The 25632-nt window shown below is 42.1% G+C and overlaps 1 long non-coding RNA gene across 1 annotated transcript in view; it reads left to right on the top strand.

Annotated features, from left to right (window-relative positions):
• The first annotated feature begins 315 nt into the window (after positions 1 to 315).
• Positions 316 to 25632, top strand: part of LOC129633309 (uncharacterized) — a 181049-nt gene continuing 155732 nt past the window's right edge. The window contains exon 1 of the long non-coding RNA XR_008705014.1: positions 316 to 494. This is a non-coding gene — a long non-coding RNA (uncharacterized LOC129633309). The remainder of the gene's footprint in view (positions 495 to 25632) is intronic.

The following is a 25632-nucleotide window of genomic DNA, read 5'->3' as shown; positions in this document are numbered from 1 at the left end:
ACTTCTGATGGTCCTGAGCAGTAAAATAGGCTGCCTTATTGGATGGTTGTAAAGATCATCCTCATGGTATTTTCTATATAGCAGGTATCACCTTTATACTATTGAACTAATTCAATCACCACCCATATGAAGTAGGAATTGATATTATCCCCACCTGATAAGTGAGACAACTGAAGCCTAGAGCTCTGTGCTAAGTTGCTTCAGTCATGTCTGACTCTTTGCAAGCCTATGGACTATAGCCCACCAGGCTCCTCCATCCATGGAATTCTCCAGGCAAAAATACTGGAGTGGGTTGCCATTTACTTCTCAAGGGGATCTTCCAGACCCAGGGATTGAACCCATGTCTCCTGTGTCTCCTGCATTGGCAGGCAGGTTCTTTACCCCTAGCACCACCTGGGAAACCTAAAACCTAGAGATTAGGTAACTGCATAAGTGATGCATCTGGGCCTGATCACAGACAAGTTCTCGGCTCCAGAGCAATTGAAAAGCACATGGTAGGTTCTCTGTAAGTGTTATGTAGTTATGAGTAATGTAGAAGATGTTAGTGATAATAGCGAGTGGATTGGCACGATTAGTGAGTGGATTGACAGTGAACAGTTTAAATTCTCTTAAATGTGTGTGGACTTCCAAGTTTTAATGATGACCAGCATAGCTCGTACTGCATTTCAATAAGTAAAAGATGCTCTGCCTGTCTTGGGTTCCCAGGAAACGGGTTCTGAGATGGAGAGTTGTGTGCAGAAGGCTTGTTGGAAAGTGCTATCTGAAATACACATGAAAATTAGTGAGGCAGACAGATGACAAGGAGGGACGTGGTGATTCACAAAGTGGTTGCAACTGAGGGTTCATCCAAATTTACTAGGAACTCGATGGGTTTCGGAGTTATTCCAAGTTCAGGCTGAGGGCCAGGCCTCATGTTACCACATTAGACAGTCATTGGTTATCAGCTGCCCCCTGGAAAGGGGAGTACCTGTGGGTGAGACAGTTTCCTGGAGTGGAGGCACGCTTCATGATAGATGCATCTGCTACTATTGCCAGCAGCTGGGAAATGATGGCTCCGGCTCATAAGACAGGATCTGGGTGGGATACCACACCCACTAGGAAAAATGGAAAACATCACAAACAGAAAGTTGACTAAAAGTGAAAATACAAATGGCAAAGAAAATTATGAAAAGCTTAATGCTCATTAACAAGGAGATGTAAATTAGGACAACTATTTTCTCCTGTCATATTGGCACAGGTGAAAATACAGCTCCATTTCAACATAGAGTGCCCCAAGTTAGGCATACTTTTTAGTTAAATAGTCTATTTCAAAATAATTTCAAACTTATAAAAAGTTGCAGGTACAGTACAATTAAACCTCATATCTCTGCTCTCAGATTCTCTAAGTGTTAACGTTTCACCCCATTTGTGCAATCTGTGTGCATGCATATGTCTCTGTAAGTTACTCCCTGTGACAGAGTTTTTCTCTCTTAAGGTTTTAAGTGCAGAGACTTGGAATTCAGACCTGAGTTTGAGTCCCAGTTACTTAACGTTTTATGAAATCTTGCATAAGACAGTTTTTATTAGAACCTCTATGTCTTTTTTTTTCTTTTTTTAAATTGAATTATAGTTGATTTACAATGTTAATTTCTGCTGTGCAGTAAAGTGACTCACTTATACACACGTATATATGTGTATATTCTTTTTTATATTCTTTTCCATTATGGTTTATCTGAGGATATTGAATATAGTTCTCTGTGGTATACAATGGGACTTTGTTGTTTATCCCCTGTATATGTAATAGTTTGCATCTCCTAACCCCAAACTCCCGGCTTCCCTGGTGGCTCAGAGGTTAAAACATCTGCCTGCAATGTGGGAGACCTGGCTTTGATCCCGGGGTTGGGAAGATCCCCTGGAGAAGGAAATGGTAACCCACTCCAGTATTCTTGCCTGGAGAATCCCATGGACAGAGAAGCCTGGTAGGCTATAGTCCATGGGGTCACAAAGAGTTGGACACGACTGAGTGACTTCACTTCACTTCACTTTAACCCCAAACTCCCAGTCTATCTCTCCTTCCCACCCCTCTCCCTTGCTAGCTACATGTTCTCTATGTCTGTGAGCCTGTGCTGTGCTTAGTCACTCAGTTGTGTCTGACTCTTGTGACCCCATGGACTGTAGCCCTCCAGGCTGCTCTGTCCATGGGGATTCTCCAGGCAAGAGTACTGGAGTGGGTTGCCATGCCCTCCTCCGAAGCCCACACTCCCAGTCTGTCCATCCCCCACAACCGTTTTTCTTGATAGCCACATGTTCTCTGTGTCTGTGAGTCTAGCTAGGTTAATTTGTGTCATATTTTAGATTTCTGCATTGAAGTGATATCATATGGTATTTGTCTATTTTTTTCTGACTTACTTCCCTTAGTATGATAATCTCTAGTTGCAACCATGTTGCTACAAATGGCATTATTTCATTCTTTCTTGTGATAGAGTCGTGTTTCATTGTATTGATGTGCCACATCTTCTTTGTCCATTCGTCTGTTGTTGGACATTCAGGTTGTTTCCATGTCTTGGCTATTGTGAATAGTGCTGCTATGGACATAAGGGTGCATGTATCTTTTCGAATTCTGATTTTCTCTGGATATATGCCCAGGAGTGAGACTGCTGGATCATATGATAGCTCTATTTTCAGTTTTTTAAGGAACCTCCATACTGTTCTCCATAATAGCTATACCAATTTACATTCCTACCAATGGTGTAAGAGGATTCCCTTTTCTCCACACACTCCAGCATTGGCTATTTTTAGACTTTTTAATGATGGCCATACTGACTGGTGTGAGGTGGTACCTCATTGTGGTTTTTATTTCATTTCTCTAATAATTAGTGATGTTGAGAATCTTTTCATGTGCCTGTTGGCTATCTATATGTCTTCTTTGGAGTATTGCCCATTTTTCAATTGGGTTCTCTTTTGTTTGTTTTGTTGTGGAGCTATAAGAGCAGTATAGAGCTTCTTCTTTGTTTTTTTTTTTTTTTGGTTACAAACTGAAGATAATACTCTTCTGGTTTCTCCTAGTGTTAGATTAGATCCTCCAAGCAGACCCAGCACGTGGTACGGCCTCAGTAACTGTTAGCTGGTATCATTACCTTCATTATTATCATTGCCTCCTTGAGCAGGGACTGTCTCTCACACGGTGCTTTGAACCCTGAGAGCTGAGTGCCTCCTGTGATAATGGCTTGCCCAGAAATGTTTTTGGATTGATTTACTTTTGTACTCAACACATTGTGAGGCACAGGGACATAATGTAGTGGACGGGGCCCCTTTCTGAGGGCTGGAGCCTTCAGTGGGAGAGGCTGGAAAGAATGAAAACAGGACTCAGAAGCTGGAAACTTTGTTAATGACTCTGCTTCAACCAAAATAGGGGATTCATTGCTTGACCAAATAAAAGGGTATTATTCAAGAAATTCCCCTCCTTCCCTCTTTGAACCTCCTCATGAATGTTTGGCTCATGTCTATGATCTGCCACATAATATTCTGGAACAGCAACAACAAAAGCTGGTGAAATGGAGAAGAGGAGAAAGTTTTGATTAGCTCAGTTTTTAGCAAAGGAAGTATTTATATTGAAAGACATGCTCGCAGCCCACCCCCCAAATTTCCCCCCTCGCCTGTCTCCTGCTGCTGACAGCTTTCCATATTCTGTGGCTTTGGGGCCACTAAAGATGTGGTCTTGCACATCATGGCCAAGAGGCTGGCCTGGGAGGGTGAGGACAGCTGCCTGCAGATGTAAAGTGATGCACACAGGAAGGGAGGCTCCTGTTCAGAGAACGGGGTGTGAGGCGACACAGGAGACGACACCAGCTTTGTGTTGCTTGGCTGTGTATACACCCAGCGTGTTTGCCAGGCATTCCTTTAACAGTGACAGGGCAGCTGATTTCAAGCGCAATAAGCCCCAGGCAGAGTTATTGGTATAGTTCACAGAATTCAAGGAAGAGCTACATAAATCAGGGTAGCGTCTGGGACCTTTGAGGGCTCAGGCCTGCCCGGGTCTCACTTTCATCTCTGCTTCTCTCTGAGGCTTGATCTCATAGTGCCAGCTTCTTGTGAGCGAGGGCAGGAGACTGTGGCTTCAGGCAGCCTGGTCACCTGACAGCCAGCACCCAGGAGGACGGAGATTGGTCTCCCCCAAGGTGCATCTGAAAAATCCTTGGGGAGGGCCCCTGGCATAACTGGCGTTAGGCACTCAGGCTTAGTACAAAGCCCTGGGGGAAGTGGTGATTCATGGAGTCCATGTTACGTCCAAGGGGACTGGTCTATTTTCCAGATGAAGCTGAGAATCCTGGAAGCCACTGCAATTTGGAGAATATTATCCGTTTCTGCAGAGAAACTTGAAGGCTCAGCATCACCTCCTGATACCATTTTGATTGCTCCTGCAGCATTTTGACCCCATAGCTATACAAACATTGCGGCCTTCTCCTTGACTCTGAGCCCTTCCTTCCTCAGAGAGTTGCGCCCTGTGTCCCAGCCTTTAAAACTGGCTCCCCTCCCATTTGTCTGGACAGGATGTGATTGAAGTGAGCCTGGGCTTTTGGAGCCCCTCATGGGAGATGTCTTTGGCCTTCTTACTTCTTTTATTTTTTATTTTCTGGATTCTTTCCAGCTAACAGATATCTGAACTTCTCTGGTGGCTCAAACAGTAAAGAATCTGTCTGAAATGCAGGGGACACAGGTTTGATCCCTGGGTCAGGAAGATCCCCTGGAGAAGGAAATGGCAGCCCACTCTAGTATTCTTGCCTGGAGAATTCCATGGACAGAGGATCCTGGTGGTCTACAGTCCATGGGTTGTGAAGAGTTGGACATGACTGAGCAATAACACACACACACACACACAAAAAGATATTTACTAGATGATTTTTGTGGGTCAGAAGTCTGTGTTAGGTGTTATTAGAAATGAAAAGAAGAAAAGAGGGTTTATACCCTGGAGATGCTCAGAATCTAGTTAGAGAGATCGTAAACAGAAATATTACTGTAGTGCAGTAATAGAAATGAAAGAAGGAAGCATAAGTGACGTAAGATAGCACAAGTTTGTTCTCTTACAGTTATAGAGGTCAGGAGTTTAAAATCCAGGTACTGGCAGAGCCACATTTCTTCTGGCAACTCTAAGGGGGGGATAAGTTTGCTTCTCTTTTCTAGCTTCCATGGGTTGCCTGCATTTCTCAGCTCAGGGCCCCCTGAAAGCAGCAATTACTGCTGACCTCTGCTTCCATCAACACAAACCATTTCTGACTCTCCTGCTCACCTTTTTCACTTATAAGAACCTTTGTGATTACACTGGGCCCACCCAGAGAATCTAGGATAATCTTTATCTCAAATTCCTTAACTTAGAAACATCTGCAAATTACCCCTTTCCATGTCAAGTAACAGGTTCACAGGATTAGGACTTTGAGTATTTTGGCGGGGGGCTCATTATTTTGCCTGCCACAGAGGGTTAGATTGTCTTCGAACTAGAAGTTCTCTTCTAACTCCAAAATTCCACGGGCTGATTGGAGCCCTGTCAGCATGATTTGTTTCCTTTAATTGCTAGCTCTGACTGTGTATGCTCATTGTGTCTCATTGTGTTTCATTGTGCTCCCTGAAGAGACAACTTTGTGGAGTTCCAGTTCCTTCTGTATATCTTGACCTTTGGGCCACTACAGAAGGAGTCATGTGGGGGAATTAGAATATTTAATGCCAAGGGTTTAAAAACCTAAGCTGTTTTTGTGATAAACACAACAGTAACTAAAGGACGCCTTTTGTGCCCTGCTCAATTACAAAGCAAACCCTGATCCTACAAGCTAATTCCTTCCTCTTAGATTATGGCCTATCTATATCAAATGAGGCTTGGAAAATAGTCACAAGAGAACACACTCTCATTACTGTCGCCTGAAAAGCTTGGGGAATATGTAAAGACAAAGAGTTGGAACATAAAGATGGGTTAAGCATATCTGCTAGAAATGGAGCAAGAAAATAAAGATTATTTGATTCTTCACCATTTACAGAGGCAGAGGTCGTCCAGATAGTAGTAAACAAATGTTTTGGAAGTCCTTTATCTTCAGCTTTGAAATAGAATCTTTGTTTTTACATGCTATTTCACAATGACCTATTGCTTTGGCCACTTAAAATTAGGTGGTTTTCCCTGAGCCAAACTGGTTGCAGGGCTGATGTGAGGCTGAGGGAAGTTGGCTCAGGAGAATAACTGGCTATTAAGTATTATTCCCCCTTTTGTGTTTTTAACTTTATCCCCATTGGATCCTTCTCTCTCTTTCTCTGTTTTTAAAGAATTGAGATATAAGTGACATGTAACATTGAATTAATTTCAAGTGTACAACATAATAATTTGATGTGTATATATTGCAAGATGATCACCACAATTACTTTAGTTAACATCCATCAGGACATATAGTTAGACAAAATTTTTTTTCTTGTGATGAGCCTTTCGTGATCTAATCTCTTAACAACTTTAAAATATATAGTACAATATTGTAAACTATATTCATCATACTGTACATTACATCCCCAGAACTTATTTGTTATCTGCTATCTGGAAGCTTGTAACTTTGACTACCTTCACTCATTTTGCCCACTCCCTACCATCCATCTTTAGCAACCACCAATCTCTTTTCTACATATATAAGTTCACTTTTTTTTTCTTTTGATTCTACATAGAGCTGAGATCATAAATATTTATCTTTGACTTATTTCACTTAGCATAATGTCCTGAAGTTTCATTCATATTATTACAAATGGCAGGATTTTCTCCTTTTTTATGACTTAAATATATCCCAGGATGTGTGTGTATCTCATTTTCTTTATCCATTCATATATTGATGGTCACCTAGGCTACTTACATGTCTTGGCAATTGTGAATAATGCTGTAATGAACATGAGGGTGCAGATACATTTTTCAAGTTAGGATTTTATTTCCTTTGGATAAATACTTAGAATGGGATTGATGGATCATATGGTAGTTCTACGTTTAATTTTTTGAGAACACTCCATTCTATTTTCCATAATGTCTGTACAAATTTGCATTTCCACCAACAGTGTGCAAAGGTTCTCTTTTCTCCACATCCTTGTCAACATTTGTCATTTCTCGTATTTTTAATGATAACTGATCTAACAGACATGAAGTGATATCTAATGTGGCTCTGATTTTCATTTCCCTGATGATTAGTGATGGTGATCACTTTTTGTGCACTTGTTGGCCATTGTATGTCTCCTTTGGATAAATGTCTATTCAGATCCTCTGCCCATTTTTCAGTCAGATTGTTGGTTCTTCCTGTTGTATTGTATGAGTTTTTCATGTATTTTGGACATTAAACCCTTATCAGATGGCTCCTTCTTATTTAAACAGTTGTTGCACTATGGGTTGCCTACCCAGTAGAATTCCTTAATCCCTTTCTTCCTAAAAGGACACAAATTTTGTTCAATCAACCACCTCATGCTCTCGCAAGGCAAGTTGCTCAGAGGATGCTACCCTACCCTTCAGCTCTGGAAAAGGAAACCGGATTGGACTAAGTGTAATCCTATTACCTGGTCAGTGACTGGTTCAAGAATGGGCATGTGACCCAAGTCTGGCCAATGAGACAGGAGGAGAGTTTCCTGGTAGCTGGTATTGACTAAAAAAGATGCACAACTTGAGAGTTAAATTTTATTTGGGGCAAAATGGGGACTGCAGCCTGGGAGACAGCACCTCAGATAGCTCTGAGACACTGCTCCAAAGAGGCAGAGGGGGAAGGTCAATATGTAAGATTTTGGTGAAGGGGGAGTTAATTAAGCACTCATTTTTATAAAAGGTTTTCTGCTAGTCACAAGGAGCTGATTTCATCATGAAGGGATTTAGTGCTTTTCTAGATATGAAGAGATGCATGAATTAAGATCATGAAATCAGTTCCTAAAAATATCTAACTAAAGACCGGTTCTACCGGACTGGAGCACAGAGTACCTCACTCCACCTTGAAATCCCTCAGGGAGTGTTGAAGTTCAACAGCTGCAGCAGCACAGGCTTCAGTCTCCACAGAGGCAGATGCCCTTGTTGTTCAGTTGTTGACAATGCTCTTGGCAATTTGTAACTGACAGGCAAGTGCCAGTTTGAGGTTGACACTGTGGAGAACATTCTTATTTGCTTTTAAGAAAGAGACATGGAAAGTTACTCTTTCTCTCTAGGGGTGGCAGTAAATGAAACATGTAGTTTCAAATACCACTAATGAAATTATACCACCATGAGAAAAACCCCAGACAAAACAGCATTCCAAGGATTGGAATGGTATATTGGATTGGAATGAAAAAAGGGAGGGACAAAGAGAAACAATTTTTGCTCACAGTTTTGAACTTTGTTGATCACCAGTTTCTGTATCTTGTTTTGTCTTTGAATTTTCTGTTACATAAGACATTCTCCTATTGTTTATGCTACTTTGAATTGTTTCCTTACGTGCAGCTAAAAGCATTTTAAGAGGTATACTCTTGAAGTAGTCACTGTGCCTCTAATGTCCTTTGACGTCACTAGCCTGAGGTTATGAACAAGGTCACATTAGTTCCAAGCCTTGGCCTCCTAACACAGGAAACCCAGATCCTTTTGTAATCTCCAGCTAGTATTTTTTTTTGGGGGGGGGAGTAGTGGTTAGAAGTTCTTGAATCAACATGTACAGGCCTCAATGCCATCCTCCTGATCTCTGAGTGGTGCTCTCTCTAGAGAGCCTCAGCTGTTGCTTAGATGCTTTTTTTAAAGTTAGGAGGAGAATGCTCCCTCTTCCTATTGTACGCTCACTGGTGGCAAGAGTGGTCCCAAGCAAAGTTGCTTAAGCTCCAAAATCTTAAAGAGATTAATAAACAAACTTCATTTAAGAAACAAAACAAACAACAGCTTAGCTATACTATTTTCTATTGACCTTCAGTCTCTTGCTAAGTTTGGCTAGACCAGCACTGTCATTTTAAGTTTTCTAAAGTCTTTAAAAGGTAAAAGAATCAGATATAATTAATTTTAATAAAATATTTTTAATCTAATCTATCCAAAATATTGTTATTTTAATATGTAATCAATATCAAAGGCCATCTCTAATGACCTCATTTTAATTATGTCTGTAAAGACTATCTCCAAATAAAGCCGCATTCTGAGTTACGGGGGTTAGGACTCCAAAGTAACTTTTTTGGGGGAGACACAGTTCAGGGCGGAACTTCAAGGACCCCTCTGAGAAGGTCTCAGAGTCTCCCGGATGTCCTCCGACCACACTTAGAGAAACACTGCTTTCATCCACGCTGTAAGTTTCAGCTTAAGAGTCACTTCTCTGCAAGGCCCTTCTTGACTTGATCCCATGTGAGTTGCTTCTCCTGTATTCTCTGCAGCCTCTGGGCTTCCTCCCATTTTCATAGCATTTACCATACTGTTTTGGAATTCCTCGTTTGGGGTGTATTGGTCAGCTTTGGCTGCCATAATAAAACGTCATAGACTAGTGACTTTAGCAACAGAAATTTACTTTCTCACTGTTCTGGCTGCTGGAAGTCCAAGATCAAGGTAGTTTCCAGTAAGACCCCTCCTCCTGGCTAGTAGTAGCTGCCCCTTGCTGTGTCCGGAGAGCAGGAGGGTGATATCCCTGCTATCTCTTCCCTGTTTTTTAAGAACAGTGATCCTGTTGGATGAGGACCTTTGGACCACATTTAACCTGAATTTCGAGGACTTCCCTGGTGGCTCAGATGGAAAAGTGTCTGCCTACAATGTGGGAGACCCAGGTTCAATCCCTGGGTCAGAAAGATCTCCTGGAGAAGGAAATGGCAACCTACCCCAGTATTCTTGCCTGGAAAATCCCATGGGCAGAGGAGCCTGGTAAGCTACAGTCCATGGGGTCACAAAGAGTCTGACATGACTGAGCGACTTCACGTTCACCTTTGGCTTTGGCCTTCCCTGTAGCTCAGACAATAAAGAATCTGCCTGCAATGCGGGAGACCCAGGTTTGACCCCTGGGTTGGGAAGATCCCCCAGAGAAGGGAATGGCAACCCACTCCAGCATTCTTGCCTGGGAAATCCCATGGACAGAGGAGCCTGGTGGGCTAAAGTTCATGGGGTTACAAAGAGTCTGACACGACAGAAGGACTAACACTTTCAGTTCATCTTCAACTTTGGCTTTATTGCCAAATACTGTCACATGGAGGGTTAGGGCTTGAACATGTGATATGGTGGGGGGGTAAAATTCAGCCCATAACAAGAGTCACTTTCTTTTACTGGACCTAACTATAAAAATCAATGATCAATTGACCAATGGTTGGAGGTCACCATTTTGAATTTTTATGTTGAGCAATATGGCAAAATAATAACTTGTTCTTTGTGAGTTTTAAGTCTCTTATTAAAATGAATTTCTTAAACTTTCTTTGAGAGAATTGTTTAAAATAATCCTCTTGGTATAGATATTCTTTAAGGCACATGCTTTAGATCAGTGATAATAAAGGGTAATTTAAAAGAGTAAGTTATTAATGCAGTCATTAAAATACTTAAAACCACCCTGTGGCAGATACATTTACCAGTGTTTATAAAAAAAGTTTTTATAGTCTCATTAGAAGTTTCTAAAATATAAACTGCTTAGAGAGATATGTGAGATTGTAGCTCTGAAGGGACTCCAATTTTCTACACAGTGTTTGGGACATCACATTACTAAAAATAGGATTATTTTTATATGTTTTTTAACGATGGGTTAATGGACAACACATAGCAGTACAATAGAAGAAACATGATTTATTTATTCTGGACCGAAAATGGTGGAAGAGATTCTGCCTGTACACAGATAATTCTAAACATTCTACTCCTGTTCTTCCCCTCCTTTCTTATATACGAATGTGGAAAGTAGTTACACTTCTGGGCAGCTTGGTTCATATAATTCTATGGCTATCTGCCTGCCTCCTCAACTCTGTTCTCAGGCCTGCCTTCTTTAGAGATAAAACCCCAGCGCTTCCCAAGCCAAGAATGTCAGCATCAGTGAAGATCTGTGAAAACACACTTTTATTAGAAACATATTTATTTGGAACTGAGCTTCAAGTGATTTAAAGTTTATTGGCCGTATTTGGCAAGGCTGTCTCAGGGCTGCGGTTACACCTCCTTTTGCGGCCTCCTTTTGAAGTCAGGAGCAGCTCTTGTGGCTGATGTGGATGGCAGGGAGTTCTGCTTTTGAATTATTCTGACTTTCAGGAGAGGAGCTGTAACACGTGTGATTGAGACCGAATGTGGTAGGCTCTCCATCTTGTCCATGGAACTGATTTAGATTTTCTTTGCTGCCATGGCCTACAAACAAAATGGGGGAGTGTTCTGGAGGGAGTTGCATCAAATTCCAATAGCCTGAGTCACATTCCTTCTCCAACCCAATTTGTAATACTTTCCTGACAGTAAATACTTTTTCTAGGATCACTTACCTTGGAAAATGCCTGGACTCGTATGCATGTCACGTCGGTGCTTGCTATTTTAGGTACTGGGATTGGAGGTGACCTTTGGAATCTTTTTATTTTCCTGTATTTTTTAATTGGTTGAACTTAAAAAAGGCCACTAGCAGGTTACAAAAATAACAGTAATTCTACTTTAAGAAAATTTACTGAATTAGTGTATTTTTTTCAACAATTGCTAACCTATTGTGTGTGAATACTTAAAATCATTTAGATAAAGGAGCCCTCCGAGTTCAAAATTGTTAAGACTTGTTAACCTATGAATCTGGGAGGTTTAATTAGTGAAAGTATAAAATTAATTAGAAGTAAAAAATAGTAACAGATAAAGATAAGTAATTAAAATGTTTACTCAGGGTTTATGTGGGATCTTATTGAGTAAATGATGATGTTAGTAACAAGACTGGCCCTTGATACAGTGTTCCTTCAATGCTGCTGCTGCTAAGTTGCTTCAGTTGTGTCCGACTCTGTGCGACCCCATAGATGGCAGCCCACCAGGCTCCCCGATCCCTGGGATTCTCCAGGCAAGAACACTGGAGTGGGTTGCCATTTCCTTCTCCAATGCATGAAACTGAAAAGTAAAAGTGAAGTCGCTTAGTCGTGCCCGACTCTTAGCGACCCCATGGACTGCAGCCTACCAGGGTCCTCCGTCCATAGGATTGTCCAGGCAAGAGTACTGGAGTGGGGTGCTATTGCCTTCTCCCTCCTTCAATGCTACGTATGTATAATGCTCGCAGCACCCTTGGGTGTACATTCCAGCCTTCTCCCTGTTGCACATCTGAGGAGGCAAAGCACAGGCAGTTATGTGGCTTGCTCAAGGTTACACAGCTAGGAAGTTGACCAGGTTGAGTTTTAAGCCCTGGCAGCCAGACTTCTGAGTCAGTGCCCTTAAAAGGGCAAACTATTAAGCATTCACCAGGGACACATTTGTGAGAGAGGCAGATTTTTATTCAATGCTTCATTATTTCAGATTTAAGGCTTCTTCCAGGGGGTTCTGCAGGGTCCTCAGCCTGACTTCCTGTTGCCTGGGCAACCCGGCCAGGCTTCCATTGTATGTGCCGCGCTTCTCCCTTTCTTCCTTGTCAGAAAGGAAGAAAGTGTGTTCCATGTGTATTCTTCCTTCTCACTTTCCTGTCATCATAATTTGTCGGTCTTGTTTCTCAGTCTCCAGAATTCTGACATTCTTATGTTGGCTTTGATTAGCAAAAGCAAGTCTGATAACATATTACTGGAGATGCATAATTTCTCTGAGAGGAAACATCTGACAATTTGTATTGTGAATGTATCCAAAAGGCCTCTAGCAAATAAGAATGATAATAAAGCATGATGAGGATTTCAGATCATATCAGTAGTTACTATCAGACACTTTAGTAGGTGTGTGGACTCCTGTGCTGTGCTTAGTCACTCAGTGGTGTCCCACTCTTTGTGATCCTATGGACTGCAGCCTGCCAGGCTCCTCTGTCCATGGGGATTCTCCAGGCAAGAATACTGGAGTGGGTTGCCATGCACTCCTCCAGGGGATCTTCCCAACCCAGGGATTGAACTAAGGTCTCCTGCATTGCAGGCAGATTCTTTACTGTCTGAGTCACCAAGGAAGCCGAAGAATAGTGGAATGGGTAGCCTATCCCTTCTCCAGGGGATCCTCCTGGCCCAGGAATTGAACTGGGGTCTCCTGCACTGCAGGCAGATTCTCAACCAGTTGAGCTAGCAGGGAACCCTGTATGGGCTCCTACAGTGTTTCCAATCCTTTAACCATGCATTGACTTCAGCTTTATATGCTCAATCTATAAATAAGGAGACAGGCACGGCAGCCAGGTTCCTTGAACACGGTTACAAAGGTAGCCAGCTCAGGCTTTCTAACTCCTGGTTCTGTCCTTCTTTCACTCTGACTTAACTTCTGCCTGCTCCCACAGGACTCTTGAGACAGGGATCTTAATGTAACAGGTCTGGGCTCCATCTGAAGTGGTCAGTAACCTCTCGGCTGAACACAGCATACCTCCTTTTTATTTTCCATTCCCCTTGCTCCCTTCTTTAGGAACCTCTCTATAAATAGGGTTCACAGTTCAATAGTCTTCATGCTACACCTACCATCTCCTCCCATCCCCCTCCTCCCCTCTTTCCATCTTCTTCACTTTATATGGAATTAACATTTAGAAGTATTGCCTTACTTATCAGTGTTTTAACCATTTGCTTGCATTTCTTTGGAACAGTTGTGGTTATTGCTTTGAAACTTCTGGCAGTAGTCTGGATTTTCTTGAAAAATCTTAATTCTATTTGAACAATAGGTAAAAATTTTGTCATTTATCTTTAGTTTTGCCTGAGTGATTTGAAGCGTTCGTACCTGAATTCAATATTGTTGCAGCCATCTTTAAAGGATGAATAAATGACATGGAAGCAGCCCTTTCTCTCTCTGTGTCCTTTATGGACACCTAATCCTGACTCTGACATACTCTGTACAGCACAGAGAAACAAATGCCTGCTGATCATTTTCTAATTGTTGCACCTCTGCGTTAACTGCTGGCCTGTTAAATGTGTTTTGAACAGAAAGTTGGATATTTGGGATGGTGGAATGGCTTGCTCTGTTAGTAAGTACTTTAGTGATATCACATCCCCGCCTTGTTAACACCCGTGCTGCAATTCTTAGTGGGAATAGGAGCAGGCTGGCCTGTTGCTCAGGAACATTAGGGACATCTGACCATTAATTTTTTTTTTTTATATAAAGAGATAAGGAGGGATTTATCTGTCCCAAGGCACAGTGATCCAGTGTCATGGAGACCCCCATCTGTGCTCTTAGTCACAGCTGCCTCCTGAGTGTCTCTTGTGTTCTCACTGGACTCAGGACTCCCCAGTTTAAAGTATCCTTTTTGACAAGGCTTTGCTTCCTTTCTCACTGTTTGACCTCTTAAAATTGATCTCCTTCTGGCTTTATTCCTTCTCCTGAGTCAGGCCCCTGGATTGTGGTCTGGAAGCCTCATTGTTGGATCTACGGTGCAGAATCCTAAAATTCTTGCATTGAGGGGAACTTTAGAGATTATTCTAGCCTAGCCAGTGAGCCAATGAGAATGAGACTCAGAGATTTAAGTAAACTGTCACTGATTCTTCTCTCCAGGACTGCTTAATGGAATCAGTTGATCCTTCCATGGCTCAGATGGCAAAAAATTTGCCTGGGTTTGATCCTTAGCTCAGGAAGATCCCCTGGAGAAGGGAATGGCTACCCTCTCCAGTACTCTTGCCTGGAGAATTCCATGGACTGGGGAGCCTGGCGGGCTACAGTTCACAGGGTCACAAAGTGTCAGACTGAATGACTAACACACTCCCATATGGAAAATGTCTTTGTTTATATTTTAGCAGGGTCTTTAAGTGCTTAAACTAACATTTACTAACCTTGGCTAATTATTCAAATCACCTCCATTGTGGTTCTGATTCTCAAAGTCTGTCTTGGGAGTCAGAAACTATGCCCTTAATAGACCCAGGTAATGGTGATGATTAGCACATGTTGGAAAACCTCATTGAACTCAAAAGCTGACTTAATAACATGGCACATTTCAGCTAACCAGTTAGGCTAATGGACTGTGCAGTTTTAGGTGATCCAGTTCCCTAGCTCACATTGCTCCCCTTAGAAAGATAATGTTGACTTAAAAACTGAAGTGCTCTCTTTTATTAAAAACTGGAGGTGCAGGATAAATGGTTTCCCAAACGGTAAGGACCCAAAGGAATATTTGTTGATGTAGAAAACAAATGATTAGCATATTCATGATTAGCATAATCATGGAATAGGTGAAGAATAAGTGTTTTTCTAGATGGCACTAGAATCCCTCGTAGAGAAGGGCCTGTTTTTGTTGAGGGCTGTGTCTTGGTAAGTCATCTCAGATAGAAATGAGAAGGCAACTGTAGAGTTGCTAAACCATACCTCATTAGAAAAAAGTGGGAAGTTAGATTTGGGGAAAAGGAGGATAGAAGAGGAAGAGACTAAATAATTAAGCGAAGTGACCGTAACCGTGTACCACGTATTCAATCTTCAGCTGTTTGTGTTGCTGTAAGATTAATACCCTCCTTCTCAACCCCCCAGTAAAGTCACTTACCCACAAGGGCAGAAAGTGAAATTAAGGGCAGAAAGTGAGATGTATGTATGACTTCAAGTACACAGAATCCTGACAGAACAAACAGGATTACAAGTAGACTAAATAAATCAAAGCAATTCAGTGAGAGAAAGAGCGTGGGTTGTGGGGTTGTCCATGGGTCGCAGAGTTGCCAGGCATTCTCTCGATATAGAACATTGCCTTGTGTTCCATGACTTTAACCTGAGGTGTGTATTGATTTTGTCAAGATGCCCCAAATGTCCTATGTTTACTCTTTTTCAATAAATTGAGACATTCTGCTATTGAACTGGGTATCCTTTATTTTTATTTGCTAAGTCTGGCAACCTTACCATAGGACCGTAAGTGCCCAAGTAAATGTGCAGAAATCTTAGCAAGGACATTGGACTACCCACAAGGAGGTTTCAGACAATCTTATCTAGATTATCTAGGGAAGAATGATTTTAGTTGACACTGCAGCTCCATGGCAAAGAATCCACCTGCCAGTGTGGGAGATGCAGGAGACATGGTTTGATCGCTGGGAAGAAAGATCCTTTGGAGGAGGAAATGGCAACCCACTTCAGTATTCTTGCTAGGATAATCCCATGCACAGTGGAGCCTGGTGGGCTATAGTCCATGGGGTCGCAAAGAGTCAGACATGACAGAGCAACTGCCTATGTGGTTATAATTACAACTGGCTAGTCAAAGCCAGTGCCTGTCAACCCCGGCTCACACTGAGTCATCTATGCGCTTAGTCTCAGTCGTGTCTGACTCTTTGTGACCCCATGGACTATAGACCACCAGGTTTCTCTGTCCATGGAATTCTCTAGGCATGAATACTGGAGTGGGTTGCCATTGCCTTCTCCAGGGGATCTTCTTGACCCAGGGATCAAACCTGGGTCTTCTGTATTTTAGGCAGATTCTTCACTGCCTAAGCCACCAGGGAAGACCATTAGTCATCTGGGAGCTTATAAACAGTCATGCCCAGACCCCATCCCCAGGATTCAGGTCCATGTGGTCTGGTGTGGGGCCAAGACCCAGTATTGTTAAAACTTATCAGAGGATTCTAAAGTGAAGCCAGGAAAGAGAACCCATCTTTTGTGAAGCCTTATGCATATATAGCTGTGAGGTGCACATGTCAAAGGATTGAGTGATGAGGTAGAAAAGAGGGAGAGGGATGAACTCCAGTGAGGGGACTGTGTCCACTGGGCTCTAACTACCTGCTGGAAGGTCTGGACCTGGATAGGTCTCTAATATATTTCAGTTGGAAGCCTACGACATTATATAATTCTACAACAAAAGCAAAGAAAAGCCAAGAATTTTTGTCCCCACTTTATCAGTCAGGGTTTAATCAAGAGACAGACCAGTGAGAGTTCTATATTAAGAGATTTCTTGTAAAGAACTGTATGGTTATGCAAATGCTTATGTGATTGTGGTGGCTGATAAGGCAACTCTGAAATGTGAACATGTCTGAAATCCTTGTGATTGGCCTTCAGGAAGATTATCCTGTAACTTCTGGACATTAGGTGAAGCTGCTGTCCACAGGCTGACTTTCTTCTTTCAGGAAGCCTCAGATTAGCTCTACAGGACTTTCAACTGATTGAGTCAGGCCCTCAGATTATTTAGGATAATCTCCATTGCTGAAAGTCAAATGATTATGGACTTTAATCACATCTGCAAAATACAGTCCCTCATTATCTGAGGGGGATTGGTTCTAGATCCCCCATGAATGCCAAAGTCTGTGGCTACTCAAGTTCTTCACAGAAAATGGCATAGTATTTGCATATAATCTACACATATCCCCTCATGTGTATGAGGGGATCTCTAGATTGAAAGATGATTGAAATCATCTCTAGATTACTTACAATACCTAATACAATGTAAATGTCGGGTAAATAGTTGCAAATACAGTGTAAATTCTATGTGAATTGTTATTCTTAGTCACTTAGTCGTGTCCGACTCTTTGGGACCCCCATGACTATAACCCACTAGGCTCCTCAGTCCATGGGTATTCTCCAGGCAAGAATACTGGAGTGGGTTGCCGTGCCCTCCTCCAGGGGATCTTCCCAACACAGGGATTGAACCCAGGTCTCCTGCATTGCAGGCAGATTCTTTACCAGCTGAGCCACCAGGGAAGCCCCAATTGCTGCTGGCACACAGAAAATTCAAGTTTGCTTTTGGAACTTGAAGGAATCTTTTTTCCTGAACATTTTGCCCTGTTGTTGGTTGATTCTACAGACGCAGAACCTGTGAATACAGAGGGCCAGTTTTACGTACATAGAAACACCTAGGTTATTGCTTGACTGGACAACTGGAGACTGTAGGCCAGCCAAGTGGACACATAAAATTAACCATTACACCTACCTCATACTTTTAATTCTTTCCTAAAACTCTCATTGCTTGGCTGTAACAATTCAAAGCAGAAGGAGGAAATACACTGCGAGGGAGTTTGGCTGAGGTGATCCATCCTTTGTCATCACTCTTCCCATCAGTGTGACCCTGGAAGCAGCATAGGAATGACAAGGGGACTCAAGTGGGTACCTGTCACCTCTAATCATGGTGGAGAGAAGCAAGGGGAGAAAGAAAGACATCATGGAGGGATAGAGAGCTGAGCTCCTGCTCCGATGCTGTGAATTAGGCAAGAAACAAATACACTAAGGAAGCTGGAGACCCATTTGTAATTCTGTTTGGGCCGTGGAGTGTGAGGCCCTAGTTTTTTTTTTTTAATTGAAGCATACTTGATTTACAGTAGTAAATTAGTTTCAAGTGTACAACACAGTGATTTAGTATTTCATAGGTTGTACTCCATTTAAAGTTGTAAAATATTGGGTATATTTTATGTTTTGAGAATATATCCATATATCTTATTTATTTTATACATAGTAGTTTGTACCTGTTAATTTGCTACCCTTTTTTCTTCTCTCTCCCCTTCTCTCTCCCCACTGGTAACCCCTAGTTTGTTCTCTATGTCTGTTAATTCTGTTTAGGTTTTATTACATTCATTCTTTTGTTTTACATTTTTAGATTCTACATATAAGTGATAACATATGGTATTTGTTCTTTCTCTGTCTTATTTCACTAAGTATAGTACCCTACATCCATATAGTTGCAGATGGCAATATTTCATTTTTTAATAGTTGAACAGTAACTCACTGTATATATATACAGTCCACATCTTTACCCACTCATCTATTGATGGACACCTATGTTGCTTCTGCATCTTGGCAATTGTAACTAATGCTGCTATGAACATTGGGGTGGATGTTTCTTTTCAAATTAGTATTTTTTTTTAAAGTGTAACCAGGAGTGGAATTGCTGAATCGTACAGTTCTTCAATTTTTAGTGTTTTGAGGAACCTCCATACTGTTTTCCAAAGTGGCTGTATCAATTTATGTTCTCACCCAGTGTACAAGGGTTTCCTTTTCTCCATATCCTTGACAATATTTGTCTTTTTGTTGATAGCCATTCTGACAGGTGTGATGTGATAGCTCATCATGGTTTTGATTTGCATTTCCCCAGTGATTAGTGATGTCGAACATCACTGGCACTGAACACCAATGGCAATATGCTGATTGAGGGCAGGAAGAGAAGGGGATGACAGAGGATGAGATGGTTGGATGGCATCACCAACTCAATGGACATAGGTTTGGGTGGACTCCGGGAGTGGTGATGGACAGGGAGACCTGGTGTGCTGTGGTTCATGGGGTCACAATGAGTTGGACATGACTGAGCAACTGAACTGAACTGATGGCCATTTTATGTCTTCTTTGGAAAAAAGACCTGCCTATTCACATCTCTTGTCCATTGTTTAAAATTAGGCTGCTTGGTTTTTTGATATTGAGTTATTTGAACTTTGTATGTTTTGGATATTAACCCCTTATTGGACATAGCATTTGCAAATATTTTCTCTCATTCAATAGGTAATCTATTTGCCTCATTTCTTTGAATTGAAAATCAACTTGTTTCCTTTCTTAAATGCATAGGAGCTGTTAATGAAATTGAGGTTGTGAGTGTGATGTCTTTGTGAATCATAAAGCTTTACTGCTTCACAAGAACAGATAGCATCCCTCACTTGTAGAGTCCTCTTAAATGCTAGCATGCCTACTGGGCATGGAGGAGTGTCAACAGCTCAGTTTAACATGTATTTCTGATACTGAGATTGAAACCTCTTTCTCACATTCTCACTTTTTGCAGAAGGAAAAAAAGCCCTGGGTCAAGGGTTAGGAGGCACAGTTGCCTGTGTCTGGCTCCATCATCAGCTAGTTGTGCCTTAGTTTGCCCATTGATGAAATGCTGGAGTTGCTTGAGTTGGAGGGTCTTTTCTAGCCTATAGGGTACATGATTTTAAAGGGCAGTATTCTTTATCTTGGAAGAGTTTGGTGTGAATGGTGGCCAGGGTTAGTTAGTTCTCAGATTTTACTGGGATTCCAGTCTTGTGCTTAACACATTTATGTCTGGAGCAATTCCTGTTCTGTATAGGTAAGTATGAACTTTAAGCCAAAGAGTTTCGGCTTTACCCTACATTTGAACAGTAAAATTATTGTCCAAACTGGGACACTCTTGAGAGAGAAAGGAATGCTCTTAAGAATTGTATCGGTTCAGTTCAGTTGCTCAGTCATGTCCGACTCTTTGCGACCCCATGAATCACAGCATGCTAGGCCTCCCTGTCCATCACCATCTCCCGGAGTTCATTCAAACTCACGTCCATCGAGTCGGTGATGCCATCCAGCCATCTCATCCTCTGTTGTCCCCTTCTCCTCCTGCCCCCAATCCCTCCCAGCATCAGAGTCTTTTCCAATGAGTCAGCTCTTCACATGAGGTGGCCAAAGTACTGGAGTTTCAGCTTCAGCATCATTCCTTCCAAAGAACACCCAGGGTTGATCTCCTCTAAAATGGACTGGTTGGATCTCCTTGCAGTCCAAGGGACTCTCAAGAGTCTTCTCCAACACCACAGTTCAAAAGCATCAATTCTTTGGTGCTCAGCCTTCTTCACAGTCCAACTCTCACATCCATACATTACTAGTGGAAAAACAGCCTAGACTAGATGGACCTTTGTTGGCAAAGTAATGTCTCTGCTTTTCAATATGCTATCTAGGTTGGTCATAGCTTTCCTTCCAAGGAGTAAGCATCTTTTAATTTCATGGCTGCCGTCACCATCTGCAGTGATTTTGGAGCACCAAAAAATAAAAGTCTGACACTGTTTCCACTGTTTCCCCATCTATTTCCCATGAAGTGATGGGACCAGATGCCATCATCTTAGTTTTCTGAATGTTGAGCTTTAAGCCAACTTTTTCACTCTCCTTTTTCACTTTCATCAAGAGCCTTTTTAGTTCCTCTTCACTTTCTGCCATAAGGGTGGTGTCATCTGCATATCTGAGCAGAACAGTGGATATAAGCTATGTATATCCAGGGCAGATTGAAACTCAAGGTCACCCTGGTTGTAAGCAGGGATGCATCATGGATTGTTGATTAAATTAAAACCATCATGGTTGATTTTAATTAGGGAAATTATCTAGTTTTTTTCAGATTAATAATTGAATGATAAAATGTGTTTACATATGTGGCAAAACAAAGTATACTTACTAGTTTTGCTTAAGGAAAATTGATCTGCTGCTAAGCATTAACTGAGTGGAGGGAGAGAGACCAGAGACCAGGAAACCAGTAAGAAGCTACCAGAATAATCCAGGCAAGAGATAATGAGGGCAGAACTGTTTAGAAAAAGGCCTGGGAATTATTATTCTTAGGCAATCAAGAGTCACAGTAGTAAGGATGAAAGATGAAACCAACTGAAGCCATTCAGAAGAAAATCTTTATGCAATGAATGAAGAGAAAAGTTTTATTGTTGTTCAGTCATCAAGTCGCGTCCAACTCTTTGAGACCCCATGGACTGTAGCACTCCAGGCCTCCCTGTCCCTCACCATCTCTTGGAGTTTTCTCAAGTTCATGTCCATAGTCTTATTGGTGGTTTTTAAAAATCTCATAGTTTAGTGACATTAAAGGGAGGGGTTGGTTCTGAATAGTCACCTATTGCCCAGCAGCACAAAGAAGGTATGGACTCCCTGAACTTTGAGACCCAGCTCTTACCTCTTCTCAAAATAGAACCGCCTGGCAGTTTTCTCAGCTGGATGCCCTCATGTTCAGTTAGGCTGGTCTGAGAGATGGACTGGGTAAATGTTTCTGGAGGTATTTGGTCACGGGGATGTATCATTAGGACTTGTAATGCATGTCTAATTTACTTAATGGATTATAATGTCTTGGAAAAGGCTATAATGATCTATTTACACAGAATGCCTGGGTGCACAGATCGTTTGTATAAATAGGCAATTATGTTCCCTGCTGTCAGGTTATTTTTGGTCTGAAGCTTAGTTACCTGATGCCTTCAGTCTATATTGTTAATTCAGGTAGTGATTATACCCTCCCTATTATAAATCATCAAATGATCATTATGAATAGCAGTTGCTTGGACCATGGCTATTTTTACCCAGATATAAAGCCTGCCTGCAAAATCTCATTGAAGGTGGGGAATCACATGGAGCAGTCCAAAGGAACGTTTCTGGGTCTGTTTTACGTGCAGTTTGCTAGGCTCTGTAGTGTGTGTGTGTTCTTGTCTTTTTCAGGAAAAGAAGGAAAAATACCTAGGCTAATATTGGTCAGTGCTAAGAATCACATCTGAGTACGTCTGTTCATTTGTTGTGAGTGCCCCACCCCCACCTGGGATTTCCTAGTGTCTCCAACTCTTCATCGGAGAAGGCAATGGCACCCCACTCCAGTACTCTTGTCTGGAAAATCCCATGGATAGAGGAGCCTGGTAGGCTGTAGTCCATGGGGTCGCTAAGAGTTGGGCACGACTGAGTGACTTCACTTTCACTTTTCACTTTCATGCATTGGAGAAGGAAATGGCAACCCACTCCAGTGTTCTTGCCTGGAGAATCCCAGGGACGGGGGAGCCCGGTGGGCTGCCATCTATGGGGTCGCACAGAGTTGGACACGACTGAAGTGACTTAGCAGCAGCAGCAGCAGCAGCAGCAGCAGCAGCCAACTCTTCATCACACTTGCTGGCAGTTCTTCCTTCCTGTCTGTCTGCAGTCCTGATCAGAGAGCCGAGGGAGATTTGGTGGAGGGATGATAGAGAACTCTTGCCTCCTTTGTCTGACTTGCATCCTTCAAAGTACATCTTTACTTAACCGAAAATATGTTTATCTCAATATTGTCCAGTCTCAGCTTCACTTCTGATTGCCTTAGCCATTTTGTCATGTATCATTCATGTCCTTCTCTCCTTCCATTCTCTCTTGCCAGTAGCATCCATTGTAGATAACTGATTTGTTTATTCACTTATTATATCCTAACTTGTGTCAAAAGGGTCTTAATTTTATTTTGATGTGTATGCAAGATAAAATAAATTTAAAATAAGAAGTGTGAGTAAAGAAGACAGGTAGGAAAGGACAGTGGAGTCGAAGTGAGATTAGTCCATGGAAGGCATATCATCAAGTCCTGGCCTGTGGTCACAGGTGAGATAATTTAAGCCTTAAATGTGCTAAGAGTCAAATGAGAAGGGGAAGCATGGCTTGAACACGTTTCACAGAATCTGTTAAGTAAGATCAAACTCGTCAAATAGATGAAACATAATGGTTTCTGATACTGAACTCAGAAAATTTCCCTGGCATTTTCCCTCCCTCATCCTTACAGAGAGGACACTGTGAAGTGGAGGAGCAGGCAGCTCTGGTAACATTGTTACATCCAATTATTGAAAAATCGGATGTTTTGCTTGTCATATTGGCTCTGAGTTGACTTCTTGTCATTCCTTAGTTTGTGTTAAGATCCCCGCATATGTGCCTATTGAGACTGGTGTTGAGGCTTGTTGACCCTCAGTGAAGGGGTTACTGCTTTTTCCATTCCTTTTGCTTGCACATGAGCCCACGATGCCCAAGCTTCTCCCAGGAGTGTCCACAGTTTCTTTTAGTGTTCTGTGCTCCCTAGGGTGGGTGACCCTTGCAGAATGTATTCGTTTCCCATTGTTGCTGAAACAAATTAGAACAAACTTAGTAGTTTTAAATAATGCAGTTTTTTCTTTTCTTTTTTTGGCCATGTGGTATGTGGGAGCTTCGTTTCCCAACCAGGGGTTGAACCCATGCATACAAATTTATGATCTTACAATTCTGGAGGTAAGAAGTCCAAAATGGATTTCTCTGGGCTAAAATCAAGGTAACAGGAGGGGCTTGAATGCTCTAGGCTTTTCCTACAATCTAGATATGGCCTGCATCCCTGGCCTCTGGCCTTTTCCAGCAATCATATCACTTTGACCTCTGCTTCCACCATTACATGTCCTTCTTGGATTCTGACCCTCCTGCCTCCCTCTTTCACTTATAAGAACTTTGGAATTGATTGGGTCCACTTGTATAATCCAGGATAATCTCCCTATCGCAAGGCCTATAACTTAATCATAGCCATAAAATTCCTTTTATCATGTAGAAAACAACTCACAGGTTTCTAGGATTGACTAAGAGGTGGATACCTTGGGGTGGAGGTTGATATGCCCACCACATGAAAGAGTTGGGAACAGGAGGGGTGGGTTGTGTATCATCCTGTACTACTGATCTTGGTTGCAAGTGTGTCAGACAGGCTCCAGGCAGGAAATCTGGGCTGTGCTCAGTAGGGGGAACTGCAGATGGGGACCTGGAAATAGAGATGATTTAGGAGCTGAAGACAAGGGGAGGCAGGTCAGCTCAGAGCTGACTACTGAAGAAGCATCGAGCATCTGTCATTGGAGGGATAACGGGAGGAGGTAGGGCTACTAGAGCCTAGAAGTCAGGGCCATTGGACTGCAGCTGAAAACTTGGAGAAGGCGTGTCTGGCAGGAGCTGAGGTCAAGGAAGAGGCATAGGCACCACTAGAGACACTGCCTGCAGTGAGAAGAGTGGGGACACCTACCCTGGCTTCTCTCCCCTTCCCATCCACTAGTGCCTCCTATTCATTGAACGAGCCAGAAAGTAGGGGGCAAGGGGATACAAAGCTGCAGTGGATCTAAAGCTAAGAGGGGACAGACAGGCTCTGGATCTGACAGCAAACAAGAAAATGGCCCACATATCACATGTGGTGATGTGTGTGCATGTGAATAACATCGGCAGGAGGTGGGGGGACATCTGGTACCATTTACTTGAAATCTGTATCTAAGCTTTGACTGTCAATACAGTGAAGAAAAAAAGTGTGTGTGTGTGTGTGTGTGTGAGAGAGAGAGAGAGAGAGTGTGAGAGTGAGAGAGTGTTAGAGGATGTGGGAAGAGTAAAAGCAATTGATTTTCACTTTGATAGGATTTCCCAGAGGAATAGACTTGCAAGCCACTTTGTAAGGGGGAAAGTTATTTTTATGAAACAGAATGGATACTTTGTTCCCTGTGCTCTTGCATCTTAACTCCCCCTTCCTCTCCTCCATCTGCTCACATCCTTTCCCCTCTCCTCTTCCTTCTCCCACTTTCTTTGCTTTCCCTCCTGTTTCTTACTTTCCACATTTCCTCCCCTTCCTCTTCATTCTGTCTTTCTTACCTCTCATCTTTTTTCCCCATTCCATCACCCTTATTTTTGCATTCCTTTCTTAGAACACTGCTTTAATTAGTCAACAGGCAGATTCTTCTTCTGAACAGTGGTTACGATTTCATTCTCCTTTCTCACCTTGTCTAGGATTCTCTTTACTGATTTCAGTGTATTCAAGGCCAGAAACTCCAGAATTATTTTCATTAACCTCTGTTTTTAACCTTCTGCCTTAAGAAGCATTTTTAGAACCTCTCCTAGGACCCAAATCAATATGTAGTATTGAACCCCACCTAAGCCCAGCTACCTGGACTCCTCTGTACATTCAATTTTCTGATATTTTCCCAGACATTCCATAGTATCTTTTATTTTTGTTCTTGTGAGTTCCCATTCTCTGAGGGGAGCTGTAGGGCTTGACGCAGCCAAAGATCAGGTCTTTGATTCTCAAGTAAAAGAAGCATACAATATAAACCATATGCTTCTGATGAGAATATAATCACTGTTCAACTCTGAATATAACTTCAAATGATTTCGATTCTATGCTGAAGGAAAATGAGGAAAATACTTTTCATGAAAGATGAGCTTCTGGTGAAAAGAAATCGAAGCCT

This window comes from Bubalus kerabau, chromosome 18, assembly GCF_029407905.1.
Source record: "Bubalus kerabau isolate K-KA32 ecotype Philippines breed swamp buffalo chromosome 18, PCC_UOA_SB_1v2, whole genome shotgun sequence".
Classification (NCBI taxonomy): domain Eukaryota; kingdom Metazoa; phylum Chordata; class Mammalia; order Artiodactyla; family Bovidae; genus Bubalus; species Bubalus kerabau.
Note: the sequence above shows the minus strand (reverse complement) of the source record. Positions and strands in the feature narration are given on the sequence as shown.